The sequence below is a fragment of the Aquarana catesbeiana genome, linkage group LG04, assembly GCF_042186555.1.
Source record: "Aquarana catesbeiana isolate 2022-GZ linkage group LG04, ASM4218655v1, whole genome shotgun sequence".
NCBI lineage: Eukaryota > Metazoa > Chordata > Amphibia > Anura > Ranidae > Aquarana > Aquarana catesbeiana.
In genome coordinates this window covers 40689982-40702628 of record NC_133327.1, presented here as the reverse complement: position 1 = coordinate 40702628, position 12647 = coordinate 40689982, and the positions used below count along the sequence as shown (strand labels likewise).

Genomic DNA, 12647 nt, shown 5'->3' with positions numbered 1-12647 from the left:
GCGCCGCTGAGGAGGAGGATTCGGAACCAGAAAATTCCAAGTTGCAGGAAGTACAGACAGCAGCACAGACAGGGACCAAATCGAGGAGCCGAGCCAGCGCCGCTGAGGAGGAGGAGGTTCGGAACCAGAAAATTACAAGTTGCAGCAAGTACAGACAGCAGCACAGACAAGTAAGCACTAAATAAGCTAATCAGATGCTATACGGGATGCAGGCTGCATGGCATGATTAATAATAAACTGAGTCTGTTACTGTGAGTGTCTGTGATTTATTTAATATGCAGCATGGCGGGGGTAGGGGGTAGGGGTAAATGTACTGCCACTAGTCATGGTAACTGATGAATAATTTAATGCCACTGGTCACAGTAACTGATTAGTAATTTAATGTCACTGGTCACAGTTACCATGACCAGTGGCATTAAATTAATAATTGACCAGTGGCATTAAATTATTAATCAGTTACCGTGACCAGTGGCATTAATATTAATTTAATGCCACTGGTCAATTATTAATTTAATGCCACTGGCCACGGTAACTGATGAATAATTTAATGCCACTGGTCACAGTAACTGATTAATAATTTAATGTCACTGGTCACGGTAAATGATTAGTAATTTAATGTCACTGGTCACGGTAATTGATGAATAATTTAATGTCACTGGTCACGGTAACTGATTAGTAATTTAATGTCACTGGTCACGGTAACTGATTAGTAATTTAATGTCACTGGTCACGGTAATTGATGAATAATTTAATGCCACTGGTCATGGTAACTGATGAATAATTTAATGTCACTGGTCATGGTAACTGATGAATAATTTAATGCCACTGGTCATGGTAACTAATTAATAATTTAATGCCACTGGTCTCGGTAACTAATAAATAATTTAATGCCACTAGTCATGGTAACTGATGAATAATTTAATGCCACTGGTCATGGTAACTGATAAATAATTTAATGCCACTGGTCATGGTAATTGATGAATAATTTAATGCCACTGGTCATGGTAACTGATGAATAATTTAATGCCGCTGGTGAATGAATTTACTGCCACTGGTCACGGTAACTGATGAATGAATTTACTGCCACTGGTCACAGTAACTGATGAATGAATTTACTAGTACCACTGCTGGTCATAGTCACTGATGAATGAATTTGCGGCCACTGGTCATGGTCACTGATGAATGAATGTACTGCCACTGGTAATCATGGTCACTGATGAATTAATGTACTGTCACCGCTGGTCATGATTACTGATGATGAATGAATGTACTGCCATTGGTCACTGATGAATTAAAGGCTGACCAATTAATTCATCAGTGACCAGTGGCAGTACATTAATTCATCAGTGACCAGTGGCAGTACATGAATTCATCAGTGACTAGTGGCAGTATATTAATTAATCAGTGACCAGTGGCAGTACATGAATTCATCAGTGACCAGTGGCAGTACTGGCATTCTTGGCAGCAGCACTGCTTGGGAAATCATTGCTGGGTTGGCTGAGAGCTCTGCTGAAGTGCTCATCCACCACTGAGCTGATATCTCCCTGGAAATAGGTGAACAGGACACTTCTGGAGGCCTCTCCTTCTCTGGGCTGCAGTCCTCTTCTTTAATATTGGCTGGGGTATGGCTGGAGAAGGAGCTGGTACTGCTACCATTGCTGTTGCTGCCACTCTTTGGAGCTCCCTGCATCATGAAGTAAAAGGCTAGTTTCTGTGTAATATAAACTGACAACAACCATCAGCCAAGTTTTTAATTCATTAAAAGAGAAGTATGTTTTATTTTTTTTTATTTTTTCTGTTTTATACTTACCTAGGTGGATGCTGCATCTGTCTCCCGGCACCTCTGCACTGAGAACCGAGCCATCAAACACCGCTGATGGCTCGGTTCTCTTAGCTCCCCGAGCAGAGAGCTGCTGCCTATCAATCAGCAGCACTCTACTCTGCCCCTCCCTGCTCACTGGAGTGCTGAGCTGTGGACGAGCGGGGAGTGGCTGTCTCAGGCTCTCCGTGGCTCTCTGAGAGGCTGAGGCGGGTATCAATCCAAGTACCTGGCAGGTCCAGACTTTATTGTCATGATGACACAGTGCCTGGACTGATTTCTGTGACATCAGTAGAGAGCAGACTTCAGCCCACTCTCTGCTGAAAATGGGTCACAGGAGTGTAAAACGAATTGCACTCCTGTGATCCACAGGAGAAGCCCAGCCAAACAAGCTCAGGCTGGATTTCTCCTTTAAGCAGATCAGGAGTGTAACAGAGAGATGTGCAGTATGTACTGAGTGGAATTAGACAGTCGCTGACCCTGACCCTGTCCCATCAGCCACAAATGTAGAATGACTCTGTGTAACAACAGATCTTCTGTGCTGAGACCTATGACATCCAATACAAAATATTTTACAGCGCACACATACAAGAATGACATTTCCTGCAGGGCTAGTTAAAAACACCTGAACACCTGAACATATTCAAAAAATACGGGGGTTTGGTCACACTATATGGTCATATAGTGCTAAGCCCACTTACTGCGACAAAGTACCCCGAATTAGTGGGTCCTACACTAGTAATAGAATGGAAGATCCTCTGTCTCAACCATGGGAGCTGAACTCCTCTACGTGGGAGAACTGAAAGGGATACATCCTAATCACTGGTGGCCACTAAATAGGAGGTAATGAGGAGGGAGAGGGGTGCTCCAGCCCAAAAACCTGGTCAGGGCCTATTACAACATACAAGTACATATTTGGGGGGCACACCATACAATGCATTTAAATTCAAGATGGTGCTGCTGTAAGACCTATAAACAGTACAAAATATTTTACAGCGCACACATACAAGAATGACATTTCCTGCAGGGCTAGTTAAAAACACCTGAACATATTCAAAAAATACGGGGGTTTGGTCACACTATATGGTCATATAGTGCTAAGCCCACTTACTGCGACAAAGTACCCCGAATTAGTGGGTCCTACACTAGTAATAGAATGGAAGATCCTCTGTCTCAACCATGGGAGCTGAACTCCTCTATGTGGGAGAACTGAAAGGGATACATCCTAATCACTGGTGGCCACTAAATAGGAGGTAATGAGGAGGGGGAGGGGTGCTCCAGCCCAAAAACCTGGGAGATGTGCAGTATGTACTGAGTGGAATTAGACAGTCGCTGACCCTGACCCTGTCCCATCAGCCACAAATGTAGAATGACTCTGTGTAACAGATCTTCTGTGCTGAGACCTATGACATCCAGGCACATTTGTTATGGTCCATCTCCCATGCAACAATGTTCACATCCAATAGTCGTTTCCCTAGTCCTTCACCAGCTCTGCGATCCCAATGCCAAGACTTATTTGTCGCACTAGTGTCTTCAGCTCTATAGCTCCTTACACTGAGACAGCCATTGACATTCTTGGCAGCAAAATAATCATTAAACTCACTGTTTAGCTGAGGAGCCCCTAATCCCATCTATATCCTTTCTAATTCCTATCTATCTCTTCCCAATCTGCACTGATATCCATCACCATTTCCATTCCCAATCTGCAAAATAATAAAATACACAAAGTTAAAATCACTATTAAACTTTTCCAAGAAAACTTTTCAAATGGCACATTGCTGTATTTGGAAAATGCAGATGCAAAAATCTGCAATGCAACAATCTATTCCAGATCACTTGCCCTGTCCTAGATTTTGCAATTCTTTTGCCAATTCACGACAGGTATTTATGTGTCTGTATTGCATGTTCAAACGTTAATACCCTAGATAATAACATAAGATTAATAGAAGTTTACTCCAGAAGTATATAAGCAGTTTTGAAATTCTAGAGAAATGTATAATAATGTATTACACTTTAACTAAACCCATTAGGTGTGACGTGCAACAACAAACATGTTAAAACACAAGACTAAACATAAAGGAGGAGCTGAGAAGTTAAGAGAAAAAAAAAGCAAGCACTTGAGGCAGATGCCACTAAATGTGTAAAACTAGACGTATTATTTGCTAGAACGTCAGCAAAAGCTGAGAGAAGCGCAGGCCTGGCTGCTGTGGTAAGTCAGACATTAATTTTTTATTCCTTTTTAAACATAAAGATTTGTGGACTTTTTGGAACATATTATTCCTACAATTGAGGAGAGTGGAAAGGAGAGAGAGCATGAGGCGGGCGAGTAGACAAAAGAGAGAAGGTGTGAAAAAAGACAGAGGATTAGAGAGAGGAGAAGACATAACACATGAGAGTAGATGACAGAGGAGATGTAAACCAAGGAGAGAGTGTAGAAATGGCAACATACACAGAGGAAAGTGAAATCACAGAGGAAAACGTTGATTATTACATTCGTCCCCACCAGGAAAACTTGAAGATATTTTTTTATTATCATCCGCAACAAACATCAAGAAATCCATTGGTACAGAGAGTGTTCTGGTGCAAGGATGGCACTGATAGACGGTGGCTTACTTACTGCCAAGAACGCCATGCATTACATTGTACATACTCTGTCTGCATAGCATTTGCCAAGTTAGCTGACATATCTCCATTCATAAGTGGTATGACAGACTGGAAACATGTGCATCAGGAGGATCAGGAGGAACATGAAAACAGCATGGCACACAAAACCTGTGCAGAAGCATACTTCTTAAATGCCTCTAAATCTGACGTTAAAAATTTACTTAGTGGAAGTCAGCTGTCCTCACACAGAGAACAAATCAGAAAGAGGCGACAAATACTGGAGCCTGTAGTTGATGTTGTAAAATTGATTGGCAAAAGAGGACTTAGCTATAGGTCAGAGAATGAGGCTGCATACATGCTTGATGACAGCAATATTGATCATGGTAACTTCTTAGAGATTATACTCCTGTTAAGCAAGAAGGATGTCTGTCTGAAAGATCATTTAAAAGAATGCATTGAAAAATCTAAGAAGCTTCATCAGACTGGGGCAAAAGGCAGAGGTTCCCTGGTTACGTTACTGTCTGCAAGAACCATTAATTCTGTCATTGACACCATTCAGCACCTTATTCAGAAGACCATTGTGAGAGACATAAAGAATGCCGTAATGTTCTCTGTGCAGATTGACACCACACAAGACATCACCTCACAAGACCAGTGTTCTATTGTTTTGCGATATGTTACAGATACCATTCATGAAAGGCTTATTAGCATTGCCAAGTGTAAAGAATCTACTGGACAATATTTTGTGGATATTGTTTCTGAGCTTGCGGAGAAGATCAATTTGGACTTGAGCAAGTGCATTAGACAAGCTACAGATGGTGCCTCTAACAGGCAAGGCCGCTACAAAGGCTTTTCTACTCAGATGTCCAAATTTTCACCAAATCAAGTGCATGTTTGGTGCCAAATTTTCACCAAATCAAGTACATGTTTGGTGCCAAATTTTCACCAAATCAAGTGCATGTTTGGTGCATGTTTGGTGCCCATGTTTTTAACCTAGTTTTGGCTGACACAACCCAAACAGTAATTCAATGTGGATCACTTTTTGCAGTGCTTAATGACATTGCAGTGTTCTTTCGTGAGTCATATAAAACAATGAATGTGTGGGAAAGTGAGAGCCAAGACAAGCACCAGAGACAACTCTCACTAATTGGAGAGACACGGTGGTGGGCCAAGGATAACGCTCTCAGGAAAGTGTTTGGATCATCTGCATATCCAGACAATTGTCTTTATGTGGATGTCATTCTTGCATTGACAGCAATACAAGAAGATATTACCTTAAAAACGACTGTTCGCATTCAAGCACGGGGATTTTTAGAAGCTCTGCTGAAGTATGAGATGATACTGACAGCACAAACCTTCCTCAGAATATTTGAGAAGACTTCACCACTGTCCAAATAGCTTCAAACACAGGGGATGAATATACTGTCTGCTCATACAATGGTTATGGCAACACATGAAAGTCTTAAAAATATGTCAAGAGATTTTGCCTCAGTTAGCGCAGCTGCAGAGAAATTTGTTCTGTGTGCAAATGAAAAATTGCAGGAGCAGGACAAAGAGATAGAACTGGAAGTTCAGTCTACATTGCCATCACAAAGAAACAGGAAGAAGAAAACCATGCCTGGAGAGATTGCTCATGCTGAAACGATCACAAGTCCAGAAAAGGCTTATGAAGTCACAACACACAATCAAATAATGGACACAGCTACAGAGACATTGCACAGAAGGTTCCTGAGTCATGGCACACTCTATGCTGACCTTGCATTTCTGGACCCAAGAAACTTCACTTAGTTAAAGTCCTCGTCTCTTTCACCACTGATGTTCCAAGAACTTAGCAAATGTCTGTCGAAGTTTGACAGTGAAGCAAGTGCTGAGAATCTACAGTGTGAATTAAGCAGTTTTGCTCTTCAGTGGGAAAGATTAAAAATGTCTCCACTAGATGAATATAAGGTAAAAACATTGGAAAATGAGAGTGAAGATGAGCAGGTTGAAATCCAGTGTAAGAAGTGTTCCTCATGTAAAGAATGCCCGCTGTGTTGCTACCAGATTCTCAGGAGTTTCAGTCTAATGTTAAATGCCTACCACCTCCTAGGTCCTGCATACCAGTTCCTACTCACCCTGTCCATCACTCGGGTTGCTTGTGAACGTACATTTTCAACACTCAAGTTCATCAAAAGCAGACTCAGAACCAAGCTATCACAAGAGCATCTGGAAGCTTTTATGTTGATGTCAACAGAAAAGGACTACCTCTGCTCTCTTGACTCTGAAGTGATCATTGACAAAGTTGCAGAGAAAAGTGAATTGTTTTCTAAGCTTCTTCTATAGGCCCTAACAGCGATTTTGGACCTTTTTGTATGGTTAGCCGTTAATACTGCCTTGGTAATTTGCATTGTATGTTAGAGTGGATTTTTCCCTCTGTTTTCATGTTTGCGATTCCCACAAGTTATTGTTTGAACTGTTTCTTGTTAATATTCTATTCAAACATAAGATGTTATTTATAACTGTTTTGCTTATTTATGACACCTGCCATTGAACGGAGTGTAACTTACACATTTCATTCTAAAGGTGTCTGTAATGATGGAATGCATCTTTTTCTCTAAATAATAAAAAAAAGCTGTTTATACATACAGTGGAATGTTTTTACTTATTTTTTTGCGCAATTGTGTATAGTTTATATACTGTTTTTGTGTGTGTTTGCAAAATTAAAGTGGGCCGGTCTGGATGAAGTCCAGGGCCAAATTTTTGTCCCAGTCCAGCCCTGGTTAGCAGCTACAGACACCGAGATGTACCCATACGTCACTGCTTGTTTTAGGGTTTTTGGGCGCATTCCCTCACCCGCCTACTCCCCTGTCATTGTGCACAGTGGGTGTCTGTCAGCAGATCCCAGCCAATGATTCATGGCTGGGACCTGCTGACCGGCTGTGTCCAATCACAGCCCAGATCCCTGTGTTGACAATCAACACAGGGCTCTGTACACAGGGAACCGTCACTTTTTTTTTTCTTTTCCATGCAAAACAGTGATAAGAAACAAAACGATCGGTAGTAAAAAAAAAAACAGCACACATTACACATTGTTAGGCACACAATTAACCCTTTTACTGCCCCTAGATGTTACTCCCTTCCCAGCCAGTGTCATTAGTACAGTGACCGTGTATATTATTAGCACTGATCATTGTATAAGGCCCGGTTGACACCTATGCATTTTTTGTGTTTTCAGTTTTGCAGAAACCCACTACAGTCCATTTAACATGGTTTCCCATGGATGTAGTTCACATCTGTGCATTTTATGGAAAGGGCCAGGGACTTTTTTTTGGTTCCATAGACTTCAGTGGATGAAAAATGTAGGAAAAACAAAGTAGATATGGCGCTGTTCTATTGCTAGCAAATAGTGGTTGGAGATATGGTAAAATAAATAAAAATAAATAAAAATAACAGTAACAAAAATAAATGAAAAAAATTTTACATATATATATATATATATATATACTGCTTCCTTTGGGAAAAATCATAAGAAATAAAAGAATAATTCACAGCACTCCTATTAGTAAGTGTTGCCCATAAGCATCGATTACGTGAAACCAAATAAAACAAACGGTGCATATAAAGTGTGGTCTTTACATAAAAGACAAACAAACCTGGGTCTGTGATCTTTGGTGTGAAAAATCAATATATGTAAATACCCATTTGGGGTAAGATGAACTAATGAATTAAAACTGATAAATTAAAACACTACTGTGCATGCCAAAACAATCTAAAGTGTAATTACAATAACCGTGCATGCCAAAACAATCTAAAGTGTAACTACTGTTTAGAAAAATAACAGGCGGATTGCCTGTGTGTACAATTCTACAATGACCATTTCATATAAATAAATAAAGTGCTAATAGAAAAAACATCAGATAGCTGGAAAAATTATAGGTTATAAAGTGCTCTTGTGCCAGTGAAGAAATCCGTTTTCTAATCTGATGGACTTTTCAGTGAGCAAACACACCGTGCGTGCCTTAATTCGTGCTCCTATTACGGCTGCACTCACCAGATCCTTCTCCCCCTCCTGGGGTCAAAGACATCCACAGTATGTGCCACTGTGTAGCAATGTAGGATCATAGTCGTCCTTAGTGTTGATTATGGAAAGATTCCGTTATGTATTGAACATCATGAAAGAGAGAGAGGGAGCCCGAATAGCGTAATACTGTATCAAACTGTTTATTATACAAACGCATAGAAAGGTACTCACATACGGTAGGATTAACAAAGGCATATATTGCTGAGACCAGCGCCTGTGACAGGAAATGATGCAAGGATGTATGCTGACTCCGCCCTACGCCGCCTTCGTGGTCAACACTTTATCCAATCACTGCTACGGTGTAGCTCTGTAATAGATTTCCACATTTCCTTCATACAAAATGATTTCACAGATTTTCTATTTTTAAAGGTGATGCCATAATTCTATTAATAAACGGTACTCCTAGGTATAATATCCACCCTATACTTGGTTCCCCACCACTGCGCCTCGGAAAGTCAACCTCGATATTGATTATCACCGGTTAGTATACCCTAACTATAGTTGCCACTTGGTGCGTATCAGATAAACAGGAAATATTTAAATCTGTGACGTGTTACTAGTGCACTGCACCCCACGTGAAGAATTAAACCGTGGCGCTATCTCCAGAACTACTCCCACCTCTTACAGTGAATTATCTAATCTAGTGCACACCCCTTTACAAGTGTAAATTACAAAATAAAAAATATAAATAATATATATAGATGTATATAATACATGTAATGATATTACTGAACCAAATTAATATAAAACACCAAGCGAAGGATAAACACCACGTACTAGTGACAGGAGGAAGCGAGCTCTGCGGTTCACCTAACGGGGGAGACGGTGGGTCCATCTGACAGGCAGGCGAGGAGAGGGTGAGAGATACTTCTTAGACGCCGGCTGTGGCAGGGTCCGCCGTGACCGCATATCCCCTAGGAGGTTGATCCAAGCTGCTGTGTTTTTATTGCGTTATACAGATTGCTGTGGAATTTGCTGTGCTTTTAACCGCTAAGCCACCGCCCACCGTCATATGACGGCTGGACGAGGCTTCTGTCGTTCTGGGAGGACGTCATATGACGTCCTCGCCCTCCCGAGCCACTAGGGGGCTGCGTCGCTCGGGACCCGGTGCGCGTGCCCGGCGGCCGCGATGTCCGCCGGGCACCCGCGATTGCCGGGTAACAGAGCAGGAGCGTGGATCTGTGCATGTAAACACAGATCCACGTCCAGTCAGAGAGGAGAGGAGACCGATGGCGTGTCCCTTGTACATAGGGACAGCGATCGGTCACCTCCCCCAGTCAGTCCTGTCCCCCCACAGTTAGAATCACCTCCTTAGGTCATACATTAACCCCTCGAGCGCCCCCTAGTGTTAACCCCTTCCCTGCCAGTCACATTTACACAGTAATCAATGCAATTTTATAGCATTGATCGCTGTATAAATGTGAATGGTCCCAAAAATGTGTCAAAAGTGTCCGATGTATCCGCCGCAATATCGCAGTCACAATAAAAATCGCAGATCGCCGCCATTACTAGTAAAAAATAAATAAATAATAAAAATGCTATAAATCTATCCCCTATTTTGTAGACGCTATAACTTTTGCGCAAACCAATCAATATACGCTTATCGCAATTTTTTTTTACCAAAAATATGTAGAAGAATACATATCGGCCTAAACTGAGGAAAAAATTTGTTAAAAAAAAAAAAAATTGGATATTTATTATAGCAAAAAGTAAAAAATATTGTGTTTTTTCAAAATTGTCCCTCTTCTTTTGTTTATAGCGCAATAAATAAAAACCGCAGAGGTGATCAAATACCACCAAAAGAAAGCTCTATTTGTGGGGAAAAAATTATAAAAATTTAATTAAGGTGCAGTGTAACATGACCGCGCAATTGTCATTCAAAGTGCGACAGCGCTGAAAACTGAAAAATGGCTTGGGCAGGAAGGGGGTGTAAGTGCCCTGTATTGAGGTGGTTAAATTGTATACACAATGTGAGTGGAACTTTTGGAGTGTGATTTGTGGTGTGTATTATTAAATTGTTACAATATCACACTATTGGGAGTTTTCTTTAATCTACATATGGAACGTACCTCCGGATGGAATTTGTTTAACCCTTGCCAGTAGCCCTAAACATCTATGCTTTATAGCCTCATACGAAAGTGGAGGCATGAGGAGCTGGTGAGTGGCTGTCCGTTGGGAGAGGGGTCACTGAACACGCAGGCATGGTGGAAGGACTTGATAGAAGATAATTACACTCCTGGAATGAAAAAGAACTTGCTGTGGCACATTTGATATGTTTTTCTGACCACGATCACAGACACTTTGCACACGTGTGTGTATTTTTCCCAGATTTTTATTTGATATAGTCACATAGGTATTGTGTGACACTCAAAGACTGTCATTAGCTTTGATGTTATACATTGTTTTTGTGGAGTCACTGCACAGGGATTGATGTATACTATCATATGAGCAGTATTGGCACTGAGTCACTTTATGTACTGTGTTTTTGGTGTTTTATATTCATTTGGTTCAGTAATATCCATCACATGTATTATATACATCTATATATATTATTTATATTTTTTATTTTGTAATTTACACTTGTAAAGGGGTGTGCACTAGATTAGATAATTCACTGTAGGATGCCATAATTCCCAATAGGAAAGGTTATCTCTGGGTCAATGACCGGTAATCAACTGAGGTTTCCATGTGCTGTTAAAATTTTGTGGTCTCCAAAACAGGTGGAAAAAAAAAAAATCTTCCATCTGATGTTTTTTCTATTAGCACTTTATTTATATGAAATGGTCATTGTAGAATTGTACACACAGGCAATCCGCTTGTTATTTTTCTAAACAGTAGTTACACTTTAGATTGTTTTAGCATGCACGGTTATTGTAATTACACTTTAGATTGTTTTAGCATGCACGGTTATTGTAATTACACTTTAGATTGTTTTGGCATGCACGGTTATTGTAATTACACTTTAGATTGTTTTGGCATGCACGGTTATAGTAATTACACTTTAGATTGTTTTGGCATGCACGGTTATTGTAATTACACTTTAGATTGTTTTGGCATGCACAGTATTTAGTGTTTTAATTTATCAGTTTTAATTCATTAGTTCATCTTACCCCAAATGGGTATTTACATATATTGATTTTTCACACCAAAGATCACACACCCAGGTTTGTTTGTCTTTTATGTAAAGACCACACTTTATATGCACCGTTTGTTTTATTTGGTTTCACGTAATCGATGCCTATGGGCAACACTTACTAATAGGAGTTCTGTGAATTATTCTTTTATTTTTTATGATTTTTCCCAAAGGGAGCAGTGTATATATGTAACATTTTTTTCATTTATTTTTGTTACTGTTATTTTTATTTTACCATACCTCCAACCTATTTGCTAGCAATAGAACAGCGCCATATCTATTTTGTTTTTTCTTCATTTTGTTTACTCCACCTAGTGGAAGTAATTGGTAGAGGCAGCAGTTCTGTTAAGCACTTCCAAACCCTTAATTCAGTACCTGAGGCTAAATCACACCTATGCAGATTTAGTGCTTTTTACATTTTGCAGATTAGCAGTACAGTCCGATTACCATGGTTTCCTATGGAACATGTTCTGTAGTGCAAATCTGCAAAATGCAAAAAGCACTATAAATGCATAGGTGTGAATTCAGCCTTAGGCTCCATTCACACTAGCGCGTTTTTTGATGCATTTTGCATTTTGCAGAAATGCATGGGAATTTTTTAACATGGGTTCCTATGGAACATGTTCACATCAATGCCTTTTTGTACCTCTGCATTTTTGGAAAGGGTCAGGGACTTTTTTTCATGCAAAATGCAGCGTTTTGCATGTAATACAATTCAATGGACCAGCATCAAAAACGCATGTGCACCGTTTTTGCAGCGTTTTTGCAGCGTTTTTGATGCGTTTTTGGCGTTTTTTTTTTTTAAACTGTAAAAAAAAAAAAAAAAACACAAAACGCGGCAAAAACGCTGTAAAAACGCTACAAAAACGCTGCTCAAAAATGTGGCAAGCATGACAAAAAAACCTCCAAAAACGCTCAAAAGCAACATGCATAGGTGTGAATGGAGCCTTAGGCTCCATTCACACTAGCGCGTTTTTTGATGCATTTTGCATTTTGCAGAAATGCATGGGAATTTTTTAACATGGGTTCCT

General features: G+C 40.2%; 1 protein-coding gene across 1 annotated transcript in view; it reads left to right on the top strand.

The window, feature by feature from the left end:
* The first annotated feature begins 3940 nt into the window (after positions 1-3940).
* The window catches only part of LOC141139190 (cytochrome P450 2C5-like), a 108000-nt gene continuing 99293 nt past the window's right edge, over positions 3941-12647 (top strand). Inside the window, exon 1 of the mRNA XM_073625110.1 lies at positions 3941-4028. The gene's annotated coding sequence lies outside the window, so the exon portion shown is untranslated. The remainder of the gene's footprint in view (positions 4029-12647) is intronic.